The sequence below is a fragment of the Macaca nemestrina genome, chromosome 5 (assembly GCF_043159975.1).
Source record: "Macaca nemestrina isolate mMacNem1 chromosome 5, mMacNem.hap1, whole genome shotgun sequence".
NCBI lineage: Eukaryota > Metazoa > Chordata > Mammalia > Primates > Cercopithecidae > Macaca > Macaca nemestrina.
The window spans coordinates 30,317,638-30,337,990 of record NC_092129.1 but is presented as its reverse complement, the minus strand read 5'-3'; positions in this window follow the sequence as shown (position 1 = coordinate 30,337,990).

Genomic DNA, 20,353 nt, shown 5'->3' with positions numbered 1-20,353 from the left:
TATATATGTGTCTGAATTTTTTTTGGTTTTATTTTGATCATAATTTTGCATCATTAGTGATTCAGAATGGTAGTAATGGCTATTTTTGGGGAAAAAAGCTGTTACTTCAAAATGTCTAAAAGAAATCACACACATTTATTTGAATCTTTAATAATGCTTTTTAGACTACCATAAATAATATATCTATTTATGTCGCAATGATGCTGAATACACCACTAAAAATGCCAACTGTCTTTAATGCTTCAGCACTGGTTATTTTTTACCTTTTAGGATTTCTTATAATTTATGTGTCTTTGATTAATTTTTAATCTGGGAAAGCAAATTAATTGTTTTGTGTTTTGTTTGATAGGCATTTTTAAATGTAAAATTAATATAGAAAAATAATAATAAAGCTGAAGTAGGAGGATTGCTTAGGCCCAAGAGTTCAGGGTGATAGTGTACCATTATCATGCCTGTGAGTAGACACTGCACTCCAACCTGGGCAAGAACTTAGCATAGTACCTGGTACATGTAAGCATTCTATTGATATTTGTTAAATGAATTGGAATTACTATCATGAGCCATTTTCCTTGGTTGAAATCCTTGCTCATTTGATTCCTTGACTTGTTTTTGATAAACTCAAAGATGATTTCTGCATTTTAAAAATCTTTGCATAATTCAGAATGGAAGAATTCTTTTTTCTTCTCGCCAGGAAAAGTCTTATTTCATAGTTACACTTGTCCAGAAAACATAAGAGCTGCTGTGATAATTGATAGGAACTACCTGTAGTAGACGTTAATTATCTTCCCAGCATCCATTATCCACTTTCCTTCCTTCCTTGCCGTACTCAGATTTTCCTTTGAAGAGCCACCCCTCCATGTAGCAGCCCTCAGTTTGGGTGAGATTGCATGGACTCTAGTCCAAGGTGGATGCTGAATTAATTAATTAATTAATTTGAAACAGAGTCTGCCTCTGTTGCCCAGGCTGGAGTGCAATGGCGCAATCTCGGCTCACTGCAGGCTCCGTCTCCAGGGTTCATGCCATTCTGCCTCAGCCTCCCCAGCGGCTGGGACTACAGCGACCCGCCACCACGCCCGGCTAATTTTTGTATTTTTGGTAGAGATGGCGTTTCACTGTGTTAGCCAGGATAGTCTCCATCTCCTGACCTTGTGATCCGCCCGCCTTGGCCTCCCAAAGTGCTGGGATTACAGGCGTGAGCCACCGCGCCCAGCGGGATGCTGAATTTGTATTACCCAACCAATCAGAACATTCTTCCCTCACTTACCATAGGCTTATGTATGTATGTGTGTCAGTTCCTAGGCCTTTAGGGTGGTTTAGGGGGAGTTCAATCAGTGAGAGGATTAAGAGATATGAGTGAGAATTCATGAGACCCACTTTCATGGGAGACGCATTTTGGAAACAGGAGGGAAACCTGAGGGTGACATATGGAGAAGCGCAAAACGTAGAAAACCACAGAGAAAAGAGCCAGGTCCCTGACTGAGCTGCCCCCGAAGCCAGTCCTACCTCTGAACTTTACTGTTATGTGAGCAAGTCCCTTTTGTTTTATTAAAAAAAGGGACTAGTTTATTTTTGGTTGTAAAGGGGAAAAAATCTTAACCGATATGTAGCCTTATCTTGATCTTATTATTTTATATTAAAATAATAAGATACTAGATTCTTCACAAAATATTTTGATTAAGTTTTTGCTTTTAAAAGGAGATACAATTCATTCCAAAAGCACAAAAGTTCTTCTCTGACTAGAAAACAAAAATGCATTTGTGTATTTTAGATGACAAAGCCACTAGAAAAACTGGTAAAGTTTATGAGAAACTCATAAATGTCCACTTTTTGATTATCACAAGTATCCAAGATATTATGGGCTTTTGCATGCCACAATCAATTTTTCCGTGTTTCACACACCTGATATTTATCATTGTACCCTATAAGCACTGTTTGTTAGGGAAAAAAACCTATTGCAATGGAGGTTAGAAAAAAATAACCATGTAAACAAAAGTCCATTCAGGTTACCTCTGGTGAGTTGTTTTTTCATGCCAACAAGTCTTTATTGCTTTATATTCTGCCTTAGTTTCCCTCTTTGTTCATTTTGAAACCTCCCAAAGTTAAACATTCCATGAAGAGTCATCCAAAACTGAGAATATATTTGGAATTCTGCTTCTCATGACCTAGTTGTATCGCAAGAGGGATCAAAGAGGTTTTGTTCTGTTTCTATAATCAGCTATTTCTTTGAGAGGGCAGATTCATAAGAGTTTGAATTATGCTTAGCAATGCATACAAGGCAAGTAGCTGCATGGCATTTTAATTACCTCCCTCCACTCCAGTGAAAAACAATGCCAGGCACAAGCAGATGTCCAAGGTTAAATTCAGTTTGATTCTCTTAACGTAGCAAATAATTTGACAGTCTCCTTTCTTCATAGGCTTTTTTTTTTTTCCTTTTTCCAATCTTGGTCAGTTTGCTTCCCCACCCCTTCCTTTTATTTCCTAGGGATCTACCTTTTGCTAATGGTGAGACAATTTCTACTCGACAATTTTTTCTCTCTGCTAGACTTTATATGGCATAATATTAATACTCACAAAGAGAACAGATGGGTGTCTTTGGAATTAACCAATTATAGTAATACCTTAATCTGAATTGACTAATTAAAACCCTCAATTAACTGGTATTGATAATTCAACATATGTGACCTCTATGATGACTTAATGATATAGTGAGTTTGCAAATGGATGCTTAGAATTTTTTTTCTGCCCTTTGTTGTAAAGAGACAAAAGCAAAGGGCAAGGAAATAGATTTGTCTAAGGACTTATTAAAACTCTTAAAAAACTCAAAGACTAATATGCAGGGTTTGTTCTAGGGTCAGTATACATTTAACCTAAGTTTTCATATTTTCGACATCTTTATAATCATCTGAATTAATCACAAATACTTTGAAATTTTTTCAGTTTTCAATTTAATTTGATGAACATTTATTGACCTTCCAAAATATTCTAAATACTGTTCTGTCAAAGCAATAAAAAATGAGTTTTCCACTTACTATTGCTACCTAACAGATTACCCCAAAACTTGAAATAACAAGAGTCATTTTATTATGATTACACATTCTGGGAGACAGGAATTCAGAAAGGGCTCCAATGACTGGTTATGGCTTGGGGTGTCTCACATGGTTGTACTCTAACAGTGGTTGGAGCTAGAACAGCAAGGGGCTTGTGCAGCTGAGGACGCTGTAGTTGTGTAGCTTCAGAGCCTCTCCAGATGCTCTCTCTGAGCTGAACAGCTTGGGCTTCCTCACAGCATGGCAGCTCTGAGCAAGTGTTTGAGTTAACAGTGTAGAAGTTATATCACCTTTATGACGTTTAGGAGCCTTGACAGTCATGCAGTGTCACTGCTGCTGCATCCTATTGATTACAAATGAGTCACCAGTCCCTGCTAATTCAAGAGAAGGGGAATTAGACTTTGTATCTCATTGAGATAGTGGTGAGGTTCTAGAAAAGCATGTAGGACTAGAAATATGGTCATCTTTGGAAAATATGATTACACATAATGCACATCTTTTCCAAAGAAGCTCACAATCTAGGATAAACGCATGATTCTCAACCTGCATATTGAGACACCCCAGATTTCTGTGAGAAACTCATAGGGTAGCTGAAGGATATTTTATATTTTTGAGGGAAACAAAGTGACACGTGTCATACCATGTAAATTACTTCTACTAAGTTGTTTGGCCTTGATTACTCAATAAACAGAATGGTTTGGCATTTCTTCTGTCCCATCTATGCCATGGAAAAATTAAAGAAACACTAAAAAATTATAGCAACAGAGAAAGTTTAGGAAACAGTGAGATAAAACCAGGACATAGGAATTCAACTACAGTTCTAGCAGACCCATAACTAACATTTGTAGGGTTCAGGGCATGAGTACAAATGGAGCCACTAGCCTGCCCCTTTCTCTTCCCCCTTACCTTTGTGAGATCACATGCACGTGTGCATGAACATCCCAGCTTTCATATCCGAGCTCTGTACTCTCTCTCTCCCACCCTAAAGAAGAGCCTCTTCTTCATCCTGGGAATGAGCGTACCAGAGGCAAATCAACCGTCTGGAGGAAGGGTCATGGGAAGAGGTCCATGTGGAAGCAGACTCAATATGGATTTAAGTAAGAAATTCTGGAGTTACAGGTACCCAGAATGTGACTTAGGAAAAGATACCAGGGCCATGGATAAGCATGTGCCCTTGGCCTTGCAGACCCTCAGCCCATTTGGAAGCATGTGGATGGAGGGGCCTTTTAAAATATTTAAAAATACAGGTCCTAGGCAAGGCCTGGTCTAAGAGTGGTCCTGAGACTCAGCACAGACCCCAGCAAATAGTGATCCTCAATACCTATTTGATAGATAAGTTAATCTAGGGCAGATTCTGATAAATAAGATTGACAGAGGTAAATATTGGCTGTTGTGGAAATTGAAAAGAGAACCACTAATTCTGACTAGGTACCTTATAAAGGTTTCTGTGTATATTGCATTCAAGGATGAGGGGGAGGAGGAGAAATGGGAAGGGAAGTCTGTAAACTGCAGGGGTTAATGAAGCTGCTATAGGCAAGCATCAAAAGAACACTACAATTATGCTCACTATCAGAGTAAATCCGGGCTTCATAGCATCCTAAAGCCTATGCAATTTGAGAGGCCCCCTTTCAAAAAAAATGCAAAGGTAGGTACAAAAAAATCACAGAAACAAATTTATAAAACCTCCCAAAGCTACAAATACAAAAAAAAAATCTAGGAAATTTATTTTTTCATTAATTAACCATCTGCCACACATCTATACTATTTTTATACTGTTTTTGGCTGTATACTCTTTGACTGCCTCTAGGCTAAACATCAATTATATATTCTGTAAAGAAAATGGAAATATAACTTACTCTAGTATGATTTAATATTTTAAAAATTGTTGATAACTGACAAATTTTTAGCCTCATTATTATTAGTAATCTGTGAAATTTTATGACTTGTCAAATTGGGAAAACCTCTTATTATGTTGTTGAATTGTTATAGGCCTACTCTCTATTTTCAGTATAGTTACGGATTTGTTCCCTTCAAACCTAGTAATTCAGATAAATTCTATTTTACACAATTACCACAAATATATGAGAAATCTGAGATTTTATAATTGTATATACTGCACTATCAAAACTATTTCTGAAAAGGAAAAAATATCTGTTTTGATTAGATTTTCACAACAACCAAATTCTCTGTTAAAATTATACATATGGTGATTGGAAGAATTTTCTACAGATTAGCTTCTACTGGCTTCACACAGTTTAACCTTGCCTCTCCTCCATGACTTCGCTGTTAGAGCTGTACACCATCGGAACTCACCATTGGCCCACACCTTCGTGTCAGGAGACTGGGAGATGGCATAGTGGGCAGTAAGGGTATCCTTAGAATCTGTTCCTACACTGGGTTAGTTGGCAATAACTTTAATGGAAGTATCTGTACACTTAAAAATATATGACAGTATAATGAGATCATATGTGTCCCCAACAAAATAAACCACTCCTTAGTCATATCCTCGAAAAGTACATGGCTACCCAGTGTCACTTAGTATGCAGGGAAGTTGGAGTGGAAAGAGAGAGTGACCTTAACCTGTTGCAGTTAAAATAAATTACTTTTGCAAACTGTACAAAAGTCATGTGTCCATGTGAACCCTTTGCTTTGCAAAGGGTGTGTGCAAATTAGGCCCTTGAAGCTTAAGCTTCATTCACTTTCATTCACCTCTGCTCACCATTCTATATTCATGAAGGCAGAGGAGTAGCCCAGACTGAGAAAGAGTATTCTGTAACAGAAAGAACACTGGACTGGAATCGAGAGGATTGGAGCTTTTGTCTTAGTTTTTCTAGGCTCTGTTGATTTGGGCCACCCTCTGGAATTTACTATTATTTGTCAAGTCTTAGCCTTTCCTCATTTACAAGAGGAAGTGGAAAATATGATACCCTTTGAGGTTCCACCTGTGAGATAAGACATATTAAGTTATGCAAATTATGTACATTTTCATCCATATTGTTTCTGTCAGTCAGTTCTGCCATTTCTATAATTCTCGTTAATGTTATATAAACACTGAGCAAGAACTTAAAAATAGTCTAACTCTGCCATAGAGAGATGTACCACCAAAAAGGCAATGAAATGGGAGAACAAACAAGTTATCTTTCCGAGTGCTATCACTAGAAGTACACTGGAGCATTTTTTCCAGTTAAAAATAAAATGTTTCAAGAAAAAGTTGCAGAAGTCACACCGCTTCTTATAAAAACAATTCGAATGCAGACATTTACACAGCAAAAACATAGAAGTCTCATCTCCAAATTTCACTACAGAGGGGAATTACTGCTAATCATTGAGGCAAGTGTGTAGCCTTCCAGAGCTGTTTTATACACACACAATGGCAGGATGACATTTTAAAATATTAACTGAAGTATTTTTTCCCTCTGTATTTCCTAATGGTCCTGGTCTTTTACCCATTCCATCAGCACATTCTGCATTCATGGCCTCAGATAAAAGATGACCCAACTGAACGTATTTTTAAAAAGGGAGCCAACTTTTCAGTGTCAAATTTTTGAGTTTCTAGTCCTTGTGGGAATAGAAAAAGACAGATCATAAAAGGAGATTTGGAAGAATATAAGTCATAAGAAGTCTTAGAGATTTCAAGATTAGATAAAAAGGATTTCAATTCTTAGTGGGAGAGAGAGGAAAAAGTACCTCTGGCAATTTATACTGCTTCTCTCCAAAAATTAGCGAAGCCCTATTTTGGTGACTAAATTGCAATAAGATGCCTTGCTGAGTGGATCCTTGCCAGAGGCAGTGGCCTAGAGAGCTGACAACACCTTCATGTAAAGACAAAGGCCCTTCCTTTTAGCAGCAGCCCTGGCTTTATGCGAAGGGTCCTGACCTTCTAAATTTCAGCCCCAGTCATTCCCAAGCAAGTATTGTGTGTAGTGTTCAAACCACACAACTGTATGAAGTATACTTCCTTGTACATTCCTGAAAAAGAAGGTACTCTGCCCTGTTTCCCCAACTTAGATGAACTTGGTAGTGGAGAGATGGACTGAAGCATGCTTAGAGAATCTGAGGGTAGAGAGGTTGTGTCTGCTTTCCCAGTAGACCTTCAGGCAGGGGTGGTGGTGGCAAGGCCTTAGGAGCAGGAGGCATGGCAGTAGAGTGTGTTGAGACCCACTGGGCCTTAGACAAGTACTCAGAATTTCCTGCAGCCTAGCATGAATGAAATGACTCTTGGAAGGGCATGAAAGAAGCTGAGAGAGCCACACTCAGGGAGGGGAGGGAAGAGGAGGACACAACAATGACTTGCGTGACCCTAAGATGGGTGACCAGACCGGAGAACGTATCAGAGGACATGAGTACTGATAGATGACAAGACAAAGGACAAGATATCTCCTTGCTCACATATTGGTGCTGTAGAAACTTTCCTGGAACTCAAACACAACATCAGGAATTAAATTTCTATCATCACAGAAAAATTGAGTTAAAATAGAAAATAAGTTCATTATCTTAGCCAAGTTACATTTCTTGTGCATTTGAATTTGTAAACTGAGATTTGTACTATATTAGCATTGCAATGGTAATAAAATTGCATGTGTATTTGACAGCATGCCTGGGACAGTCTTCTATATCAGCACATATAAATCTACCTCCTTTAAAAATGTCTTCTTAAGATACCACGATATAGGATTTATCTAATCATATGGCTGGATGTTTAAGTTGCATCAATGTTTTATTCTTTTGAATGTTGTAGCAGTAAATACTCTTTTACATAAACCAACTCTTATTAGCACAGCCTCTTTGAACAATCTTTTTGTGTACCTAGATACCAGGTGTTGAATTACCTTCTAATTGGAAACACTTCCTCCCCTACCCATATGAGAGATCATATGCTAAAATTCATGTTCAGTTTTCAATTATTTTAGCACTCACATTTTTATCAAATAAAATAGCATGTAATGAAATATGTGGCAAGTCTACATTTTAAAGAAATAAAGTTGAGGCAGTCTGAATGGGAGAAGGTAGAAGTCCAGAAGCTCTGCTGCTCTGCTCAAATCTCTCCCCACCTTGGGGCCTTACCTTTCCCCTGCCTCTGCCTGTGAGTCAATCCGAGGGGACAGGGCTGGATGCTTGCTCCACCCCACCTCCTGCTACTGGTCAGGAAAATCACAGACAAGATTTAGGATTTGGATCTGGCAAAGCCAGTTAGCCTAGGTGTGCTTTATGGCTTTTTTGACTCCTGCTTCTGTGATTTAATACCAAGTCTCGTAAAGTTAGTTGTGTTTTCTTTTGTCTTTTCATAATACATAGTATACAACTCATTTATAGCATTGATCACTTTGTTCTTTCTTTAAAATGCTGTTCCGGAAGATTTCCTTACTTAGCTTTGAAATCTACAGAACTTACTCATAAAATTTGGCAAGGACTAGTTTTTCCATAAGGCCTTCTGAATGAATACATGAATCACACATTTGCATAACAACTTAAATATAGTAGGCACAAGCTCATCTTCAAGAATATAGACACTTTAAAAAGGTACAAATGTACCTATTTTGGTCTCCTCTTGTCTTCTTTGAACCAGTTATACAGGTCTCTAAGTGTTCCTGGTTTGGAATGGCCAGTTCTCTTTATATAGATTCATTGAAAGGGCTGGAATTGACCCAAAGGTCCCCCATTATATTCTTGGAGCCACCTTTGGTGGATGACATAATGAAAGCAGCATATGTACCTATAAAAACTGCTACTGTATATGAAGATGGGCTTGGGAAATGTTGAACAAAAATGGAAATATGTCTGCTTTTTACATCTGAGTGAGGAGAATGAAAAGCTGCCCATGCCACCCAAACTCTCAATTTTGTTACAGAATGAGCAGGTGGGAGACACAAGAATGAAAGAAATGAAGAATGAAACACAAAATGAAATAGAGTGGAGAGCATGTGATAACTGCCAAATGCATAGTGAAGGAAATGAACCACAGGAGGATAATACAGTTTCTTTCTTTAAAATTTTTATACTCACATAATTTCAGATACATATGTTCTCAAAAAGATGAAAATTGAAAGTTGCTGACATGATGCCACTTACCTCTAAATATTTCAGGTCTGTATCCTAAAATCGAGAACCTTCTCTTACAGAACCAAGTGTAGTATTAAAATCAGAAAATTAACATTAATACATGACTGTTACACAGATTTTTCAACTTGTTCCAATAATTCCCTTTTATAAACAACAAACACAAATGACAACAACAACGGATTACACGATGCATTAAGTTTGGTCTCCTTTTAACCTGGAATAATTCCTCAGTCTTTCTTTGTGTTTTATGGTACTGACATTTTGGAAGTGTACAACCATCTATATTGTAGAATGTTCCTCGATTTGAATTTGTCTGATATTTCCTCGTAATTAGATTCAGGTTACACATTTTGGCAGGAATTCCACAGAAGTAATGCTGTACCCTTCTCAGTGCCTTCTCTTAGAAAGCGCACGATATAGAAAGGTTCCATTACTGATGACGTTTGATCATTTGGTTAAGGTGGTTTCTGCCAGGTTTCTCCACCAAACAGTTACTACTATTTTTTTCCATTGCAATTAATACATATTTGAGAGAGAAACTTGGAGACTATGTAGATATCCTGTTGCTCATCAAATTTACACATTCTAGTTTAGCATCCATGAATGATTCTTGTTGGAATCAATTATTACAACCATCGTTGCAAAATGATGACTTTGGAAGTTCATCATTCTTTTCATATTTATTAATTTGCTTTGTACTGTAAGAAGGAACTTTCTCTTCTTTTGTAGGCATGTATGTATGTATGTGTGTGTACGTAGTTCATTATGAACTTATGGATTCTTATTTTATTCAATGAGTTATACTCGGTTACTGTCATTATTATTTTGAAGCTCAAATTTCCAAGATTTGACTAATGGGAAGCTCTTTAACATGGCTTTTTGGCTTTTTCTTATGTAACCATACTTCTTTGAGCACTTTCTTTTTTTTTGACTTATTATTTCTTTTTTCTTTTTTTATGATTATACTTTAAGTTCTAGGGTACATGTGCACAACGTGCAGGTTCGTTACATATGTATACATGTGCCATATTGGTGTCTTTGAGCACTTTCTTACTTTCTGGCACAAAAAGATATTCCAGATTCAAGTTGTACTTTCCCTGCCCTGGATATATTTTAAGTGTAGTATGAGTCTCTTTCCTTCTAGGCCTTCTCAGCAGACAGAGCTGGGAAATGGAATTACACAACACACATACACACACACACACACACACACACACACACACACACACAGAAACAAAATGTATAATCTTAAGTTCGTACTAATACCTCCAATTTCTATTCAAAGCCACAATGACCAAAGCCTTCCTCCTGTCCATATTTGTAACACATTTGACAGTGAGAAACCTGGTTCCCATTGATTGTAATGTATTTACTTATTTGCCTAATCCTGGCATATATACAGAATGTAGTTTCAAAATTGATAACCCATATGCCTGTGAGAAAAAAACCCACTGATTGGACTTCTGTAATTGTTATCAATTCTTCTTGTCTTTAGCCTGAAGGTATACAGTCCAAATATTCTACTCAAAATTTCCTTGAGTTAGCCCTCCCTGGTCCCATTTGGTTCATCCATTTGTTTATAATCCTTTGTTTTCTTTTTTCTTTCTTTCTTTTTTTTTTTTTTTTTTTGAGACAGAGTCTCACTGTGTCACCCAGGCTGGGGTGCAGTGGCATAATCTCAGCATCTCAGCTCACTGCAGCCTCAATCTCCCAGGTTCAAGCAATTCTCCCACCTTAGCCCCTCAAGTAGCTGGACTCTAGGGGCACCCCGCCACACTCAGCTAATTTTTGTATTTTTTGTAGAGACAGGGTTTCGCCATGTTGCCCAGGCTGGTCTCGAACTCCTGAGCTCAAGCGATCCACTTGCCTTGGCCTCCCAAAGTGCTAGGATTACAGGTGTGAGCAATTGCACCTGGTCTGTTTATGTTCCATTTTTGAGGTCTCTCCCCCATCTTTACCTTCTTCAGCACGTGAAACATTAAATGGTTTACAAGTCAGGATTATACAAAAAGGGGTGTCATTTTCCACCATTCCTATTATTCTTTTTACTCAGTTTTTACTGAGTATCTGCCTTTAGGCATATGTATATTTTCTAATTTCCTCTTTTTCTTACATAAAAATAGCTTACTATAGATATGCTTTACTCTTTCATCTAACAATATATCCTGGAAGTCATTCCATATTAGTTCATAAAGATCTTACTCTTTTTTTGTGACAAAGTCTTGCTCTTGTTGCCCAGGCTCTGGAGTATAATGGTGCTATGTCGGCTCACTGCAACCTCCGCCTCCTGGGTTCAAGTGATTCTCCCGTCTCAGCCTCCCGAGTAGCTGAGATTACAGGCTCCTGCCACCATGCCTGGCTAATTTTTGTATTTTTAGTAGAGACGGGTTTTGCCATGTCGGCCAGGCTGGTCTTGAACTCCTGACCTCAGGCAATTTGCCCGCCTTGGCCTCCCAAAGTGCTGGGATTACAGGTGTGATCCACCGTGCCCGGCAGATCTTACTCATTTTTTTTATAGTTGTGTAGTATTCCATTCTGTGGATATACCATAGTTTATGTCACTACTCTCCTATAAATGGGCATGTAGGTTGTTCCCAATATTTTACCATTATAACCAATACTGTAATAAATAATTTGAATAATATTGTGCAGACATATTTTTGTGTTGTTGGGGTATATTTTCAAAGTAAATTCCTAGAAGTAGGATTGCTGGGTCAAAAGGTAAACATATTCATTTTGTTAGACATTGCAAATCCCTGTCCATAATGATTTTTGTGCATACCCACCAACAATGTATGAGAGCACCTCATCTATAATTACTATATGATAGATGAGAAATATTATCTCATTGTGATTTTAACTAACATTTATCCTATTTATCTTATTAAACCTTTTTGCCTTTGGTTTTATATACATATGAATGATATATGTTGCAGATATTTTCTTCTAGTTCTTTGATTGTCTTTTGATTTTGCTTTTTGATGTTTTTTTCATGCTATTTAAAAAATTAGATAGTCATACTTATCAATGTTTTTTAAATTGCATCTGGATTTTGAGTCATTAGAAAGCCTTTGCCTACGCTCATGTTAAAAAGAAATCCCTTCATGTTTTCTTCTAGTACTTTCAGAATTTCATTTTTTTAACATTTAGATATTAATTTACTTGAAGTTTATTCTTATGATATCAGGTACAGATCTAATTATTTTCTAAATGGCTAGCCAGTTGTCTCAGCACCACTTATTTAAAAGTCTGTATTTTTTCTGTACCCTTGAGGCGCACTTTTATTATAAACCATCTTTTGGGTCTACTGTGTACTTTCTATTATGACAATGCTGTTTAATAGAATAATACTTAGTTGTCCCATGGAATAAATGGAATATTTACGAAATAAATAATCTCACCTTTGAACATTATTTTAGAGTGACCAACTCTATGTTCAGCGAATTTTAGGTTTCAAAATCATTGATTCTCTACTTGGAAATTTCCTTATCTGTAATTCGTTGTTTACCATTCGCAGGACTCTCTCTAGCTAAGCCATCTCAGAGAGAGGGGGATTTACCTTGGTTGAAAAGATATCCAAATCAGAAAGTTTCCTAACAACTATAGACACTGGTCTAATGTTTGCAATTGAATTTAGGAAGTCAAGGAAGAAAAAATAAATATAAGAGCTGGATTTTCCACTTAGTTGGGTGGTTGAATTAGCTGACCTTTAAGGTCTTTTCTACTCTGAGTTTTATGATTCCATGAATCATTCCTCTGACTTGGGCCAAGTTAGTAATGAAATGGCAAGGAAAGTGTGGTGGTCAAAGGTGAGTTGGAGAGGTGGTGAGTGGGTGAGAAGAAGGGTTTAAAAGGGGACGGATTTTAAATAGCAGAGTATAGAATTAGGAAATAAATAACTTTTTTCCCTTTTCAACACCTGGTGTCATGGAAGAGGAAGCAAAGATGTACATTTATGGAAGGAAATATTGGATGGATAGGAAATGACATAGGGGTGATGGTGTGGTCATGATAAGGATGGATATAGAGAGTTGGAGAGGATTTTGGGGATAAATAAGATAACAAAAGCATCACCTTCTATTATTCCAACAGTGAGGACAGAGAAGCTATGGGTATGCACAAAGTCATCAAAGTATTTTTGCCTTCTTCCAATCTCATGTGCTTTGGATAAGACACTCTAATTTAAAACCTATACAATTTTCTGAATAGAAACAAATACACTGTATTTTGGAAACTATGATTAAATTTTAAGGCCATTCTCAGGGGAGAGACATTAAAGGAAAAATCTTCTTTTAAAGAGCTTCTCTATATCAAGGTATTTATATGAATAGATTAAAAATATTCTGACCAGGCACAGTGGCTCATGCCTGTAATCCCAGGACTTTTGGAGGCCGAGGTGGGTGGATCACCTGAGGTCGGGAGATCGAGACCAGCTTGACCAACATGGAGAAACCTCGTCTCCACTGAAAATACAAAATTAGCTGGGCATGGTGGTGCACACCTGTAATCCCAGCTACTTGGGAGGCGGAGGCAGGAGAATCACTTGAACCTGGGAGGCGGAGGTTGAGGTGAGCCATGATCACATAATTGCACTCCAGCCTGGGCAACAAAGAGTGAAACTCCATCTCAATTAAAAAAAAAAAATCTGAAGCAGCTTAATATTATTTAACTATTCAATCAATGGTAGGAGATATTTTCCTTCACTAATTCAGAAGACTAAGGATAGGCTGAATTTGTGAATTGTTGCATGTGAGAGTGGATGTGCCAATTTAATTTTCTTAAAGAAGTACTCAAAACAATAATATAAAAGGAAAAGACCTGAAGAGTGAGAATGAGAGTGGCGCTATAGTGACTGGAATGGGTATGCCATGTTTGCCTGTTATTGCAACAATAATAATAACAATTAGTCAAAACATTCACTGGAAAGTTTGAGCTTTTATGCTGCTGTGATAGAATCTTTCTATTCATAATGGGCATGAAAAAAAAGTAAAAATTTTTGTGCAAGCAGCAGTATAGTAGTACATAGAAGGAAATAATGTTTTCCTTGAAATGATCCCATGTTTTGCCCCTCTGTGTTTGGCTAACTTGGTTTCACTTTACTCAACTTCTGAATGGCTGAGCTGTAAAAGGTAAAAAAAAATTGCCCCATCCCACCCTGTTGTTTCCTGCAGAGCTCTTTCATTCTGCATCGAGCAGAGGGAACAACACAAATGTCTTTTATTAGCGTTTTGGCTCTTATTTCTCTTTTCTTTTGGACAAATGCATTAATTTAACCAAAGTTTATTGAAAATCTACTCTGAGCCTTGCACAGGAATAATTTTCTACAGTACTTTTCACTGGATAATCTAGTGAATATTTTTGTATTTTATTATTGCCCATTAAAATGACCAGCATATGAGCTCCAAGAGAGTCAGAACTTTGTTTACTGTACTATTTCAATGCCAAAAGAGGGTCTAGTACACGATGTGCACTTAATATTTATTTAATGAATGAACATATAAATAAATGATAGACTGAATAAAGAAAATGTGGTGCATATACACCATGGAATACCATGCAGCCATAAAAAAGAATGATATCATGTCCTTTGCAGGGACATAGATGGAGCTGGAGGTCATTATCCTTACAGAACTAACCCAGGAACAGAAAACCAAACACCGCATATTTTCACTTATAAGTGGGAGCTAAGTGATGAGAACACGTGGACACATACAGGGGAATGACGCACACTGAGGCCTACTAGAGGGTAGTGGGTGGGAGGAGGGAGAGGATCAGAAAAAATAACTAATGGGTGCTACAGTTAATACCTAGGTAACGAAATAATCCGTACAACAAACCCACGTAACACAAGTTTATCTATGTAACAAACCTGTACGTGTACCCACGAACCTAAAATAAAAGCTAGAAAAAATAAATAGATGAATGGAAGGGCATACAAGGATGAATAAGATAGAATATTTTACCTCTAAGGATCTCACAGTGATGGGGTAAGGGTGGTAGTAGACACAAGACAAATAATTGTAAAACAATATGGTAGTTCAAGTGACGGAAAACACGCAGAGATTTAAAAAAACCATTTCCCAGCCTGGATTGGAGGTCAGTGTGATGGAAAAAATATTATATAAATCTAACTGTATTATTGACAGCACTTGTATAATTTTATTCACTGTTTCTTGTCTCCACTAGACATTCATTGACTAGTCTCATATTCACTAGTCTCTAATATTTTTATATTCAAACTCATTTAATTATCATAACAATACTCAGAAGTAGTTACAGTTATTGTTCCCATTTTAAAGGAACAAAAACAGAGGCAGAGAGAGGTCAATCGACTGGTCTAATGACACAGATCTAGCAAGTGGTGGAACCAGGACTGAATCCAGGCAACTTGCTCCTGTTGTTCGTCCATCAGTGCTCTCCTACTTTTTTCCCCTCTCTCTTCCTGTGAGAATGTGCTTCCAGGACTTTGTTTACGCTGGGGAATAGGTGTCTAATAAACTCAACATGCTGTTTATTACAGGGATATTTACAAGAGCAGAAGCATTAAGACAAAGGAATAAACCTCTAATTGTAGAATTCTAGTCACCAGCCAATGGGCACAATTTTTTTTGTTTATTTTTGGGAAAATACTCTTTAATAATGTTTCTCAACTGACATCACTCTATTTATCAACTCAATTATTAAAGATTTATTGAGTACATAATGGGCATGTCACAGCTTGTGTTTTCTGGAAGCAGTTACCGAGATGGAATGTGGGGTGCCAGGTACTGATTAGGGATCAACACCTGTGAAAAGAAGTGGGTAGAGGCAGAATTGGGCCAAGGGAGAAGTCATTTTCCAGACCTGGGCTGAGAAGAACTTGGCCTACTTGGTAGGGAGCTCTGGAGTCAGAATTGGCCATCAGAGGGGTCCCTGATTAGCTTTAGGCCTTTGTCCCCCTTCACTCTCCCCTCTTTGCCCCTACCCCCAACTCCTTGCTCAGTTATTAGATACCAGCATGACCTAAAATGAAGCAGTTTTTATTTACAGCTGAGGCCAGCTCTTATACAGCTGATTGGAGGCTGGAGGCTGACTGCACCTCCAACAGCTGAGCAGCAAGTTCCTTTATTGAAGGGGGATCTAACACATCTTTGTCTATCACAGGTTGCTAGATCCTGGGCTAAATGCAAGGAACACGCAGATAAAGAGGACACAGTCCCTTTGCTCAAAGAGTAATTGTTCCATCTGATTTATCAGTGGTTACCTGTGACAATTTTTCCTTCCAATAATTCTTGGTTGCTCAAGGCCCTAGTTGAGGGTTTTTTCCTGTTCATGAGCAAATAGCAATGGTATAGTAAAAATAGCACAGACAGATCTGGGTTTGCCCTTGAGGAAGTCATTTTTCCTCAGCCTTAGTTTACTTATCTATATGATGAATATGACAATTCTTTGGAGAGAGTTCTAGAAAGGAGACAAGGTATTTATAAATTTCCTAACAAAGAATTGTAATACTTAGTAAGTGTTCAATAAATGGCAGTAATTAGTTATAATAAATTATTACTACCTTCCTCATCCTCACTGACTGCTACCATTGGCCATAAGTTTCCTGTGGGCTTCTGCCATCTCTGTCCTTTGTTTTGACCATTACCTCTCTTCTCAAATATGTCTAGGTCCTCACATTATATTTCAAAGCTCTTTATCGCTCTGCTTCCTATGAGCTGACTTCTGTCTGCCTTTCCCACCCTTTCTGCCTCTATTTTTTCCTTTCTAGGAAAATTTTCCTTGATGCTTCTATTCCATCCTTAAGCTTTATTGCCTTGGCTACAACTTATGTCTAAGAAGTCTGCACTCTTTGGCTCAGCAGACGTTCTTATATATCAAATCATTTTATAAATTCCTCTAGAATGACTAGAAAAGGCAGCAAATTCTCATTATCCTTCACGATTCCTTCTTAGCTATTAGCATGCTCTCTATTTGGCTTACATATACCATTCATAAGAACTCATTATTAGGAACAGAGAACCATTCAGTTGCAAAGCCAGAAGTAAGGTTAAGAATTTTTGGCCTCATCTTTCTCATTTAGAATTAAGGAAATTGATCCTAGAAAAATTAATTCAATTACTCATATTTACACAGCTAGTTAAACAGACACTGGAACTCTGGTAATTAAAGTTGTTCAACTGTATGCTATCTGTCTGTTCTTTTTTTTCTATGGCAATAATGCCGTAGTAAGTTTTATGTTCCTAGAATACAAATAAATGAATCAATATAGTCACCAGAGAATGACTCTAAGAGCTTAATAAGCACATGAGGGTAGATGGTTCTCACTCACATAGTTTTTTTGGTAGATGAAGCAAAGCCTTTGGAAACAGATGAGAGTAAGGGAGATATCATTGTTTTCTCAATTAGTCACCCCAGAATGAGGGGAGATGGGTTGGTCTTGAGCAGGAAGTTGTCTTCATCTTCCTTCTTTCTTCTTCCCTCTCTCCACCCTTCTGCCAGGGGTCAAATATCACAAGCTAGGCTGTCTCTCTCAGGTAATGCTTCAGGAAGAATTGGGACCAATTTCTCAGCCTCAGGTTCTCACCATCTTCAATCCTAGATCTTAGATATCAGTTTTCTAAAGCCTTCCTTTAGGTTGAAGACAGGACCCTTCTCAGATCTGATTGGAAATGGACCCCTATATGTCCAGGTAGTGCTCTCAATGCCAAGTTTTTCCGGGGAATTCACACTCAATCCAGGATAGAGAGAGGGAAATAATTCCAGTTTTCTGCTCATCAGCAAATTTTACCTGGGCTTGGATGGGCACAATCTAATAAGGTAAATTATCCTTGGTTATCTGTCTTCTCCCTAAAACAACTCACAGCACTAGTGACTTCAGAGGGCCTTGGGGCTTTCCCTTTATTCAGGCTGTGGGTCACGGTGCTGTTTGTTGACACTTTAATGTATATTTAGAAAAGTTGGGTTCAGCTTGGGCCAGTTCCAAACCACAGACCTTCTTTGCATTCTTGCCCACTCTACTGTGTCCTCTGTGAGATTTGCAGAGGAGGATGAGACAGTCTGGAGAAAAGAAAATTCTGTTTAATAATAATAATAAATAAATTTGTCAAGTTGTAAAGTTCATCTTTAAGTCAAAAGCTACATCCCAAAGACCACTTATGTGAGAAATCACATTATCTCAAGTGTTTCTGAGTGATGAATTTTAGGCTTACACAACTGCATCTGAATGACTCAACAAGTTTCAAATTGAGTGTCCTTTCAATATAATGGTGGTTGGGGAAATTTTTATTTTCATTAAGTTTTAAAGTCACAGGTTCAGCGATCATATCTTTTTCATTATTGTATGAAGCCCAAACACTGTTTTCCCCATTAATTGATGATAATATGATTTATATTGTTAAGAGATTACTGGGAATATAGTGGTAATTTTTTAATTCTCAAAAGCCACAGAATTTTAACTTGCTATTCTCCGTAGTACCTAAACAATGAACAGGTCATTGAACACTTTGTCCCTGTTATAAACATCTGCTCACAAGGATGGAATGGAGATGAAGAATGAACTGTCCTGGGCCAGGAATGGTGGCTCATACCTGTAATCCCAACACACTGGGAGGCCCAGGTGGGAGGGTTTCTTGAGCTCTGGAATTCAAGACCAGCCTGCACAACATAACAAGACCTTGTCTCTACTGAAAAGCAAAAACATTATCCCAGCATGGTGACGTGTGCCTGTGGTCCCAGCTACTGGGCTGTCAAGGTAGGAAGATTGCTTGAGCCCAGGAGGTCAAAGCTGGGACTCATTCTGTCACCCAACTGCACTCCAGCTTGGGGATGGGGGGAAAGGTAAAGCAAAAATAGAAATGAACTGTCCCTACTCTCCTAGAGTTTACAGTCTGGAAAGCAATCAGACGCTTCATGTCAGAAAGGCATCACCTCCTTATGCACTGAAAACTTTTGTTTAATAAGATTACAATTGAACCCCAGGTAAACATTTTTAGAAAGTGGCCAAGAAGATAAATGTGCAAATATTTCAACCTATGTTGAATACGGTGGTGATTGATTAATAACCCTTACTTAAGAGGGTTAGAGAAGAAAAGTAGAAATTTTCACAAAGATAGCTCTTGTTTTTGAGATAGTAGTTCCTCCTGTTCTCAAAAGAAACCTGAACAATGGCCTTTGGGCTTTGGTTTAGAGCACAACTATTTAATCTGGTTGCTCCTGGAGTGGCCTGAGAAGTCACAGTGGGCAGGGAGGGAATGTTGACCTGGCTTCATTTTTGCTTACACATATTCAAAACACTTCTCTTCATAGGCATTGAAGATATTTTATTTAAAAATATGAATCAATAAATAAGAACAATGAAAAATGTCAAGAAAAGAGGCTATAGCTGAATATCAAGGAGCCCATATTGGCTAGATCTGCTAACCTCTGGAATAGCATCTCTAAGGAAATATAAGAAGCCTTGCTGCTTGATATCATTTCAAACTGGAGGGACTAATCTGATAGTAAAGCAAAAGAAAACCATAGCTTGCATTAACAAAATAATAGATGAAAAGACTTTGTAAAGATTTTCTACCTCTAAGTTTTTTTCTATAGTTTTTTTTTTTAACTGAATTGTTGCCAGCATAGTAAGGATCATTATTTCCTAGTTTAATTAGTTTCTATTGGCTATTCATTGTCATAAACCACAGTATAACAATAAAAAGCAAACCTTTCAAAGTTATTACATGACAGTAAAATCATAGTGGGACATGAACTTATGTATATATGGAACCAATATTCAGCATAAAGGAGAAAATTGGGTGAGATTTTTAGTATATTTTAATTTCAGAAGGTAGATATATCACATTAGAGTCCTCTTTTTAAATCTCATAATAGATAGAAACACTCAAAGGTGGCACCACAGCATCAATTGTAAAATTGAAGCTGGACTTTTCCCCCATTATCTGCTTTCACCTTTTGCCTACACTTAATAGCATTTTTGGAATTCAGCTCAGGATGCAAAAGGCAGATTCACTACATTGTACACTTTCAGAATGCATTGGTGTCACTTTTTAAAAAGTTTCAGTTCATCATTATCTGTAAAATAAATGTAGGAAGAAGATGTTTGCCTGTATATAGGGAATGTTGAAAAAATAATTGTGCTGTTTGTTTTTAGAATTCTTTACTGGAAGGAAAAGAGAAGAACCTAAAAAACATCTAAATAATTTGAATCTGGGACATAGTCTCACTAGCAAGATAAAGTTTTAGTATTTAATTAAGTCACAGAG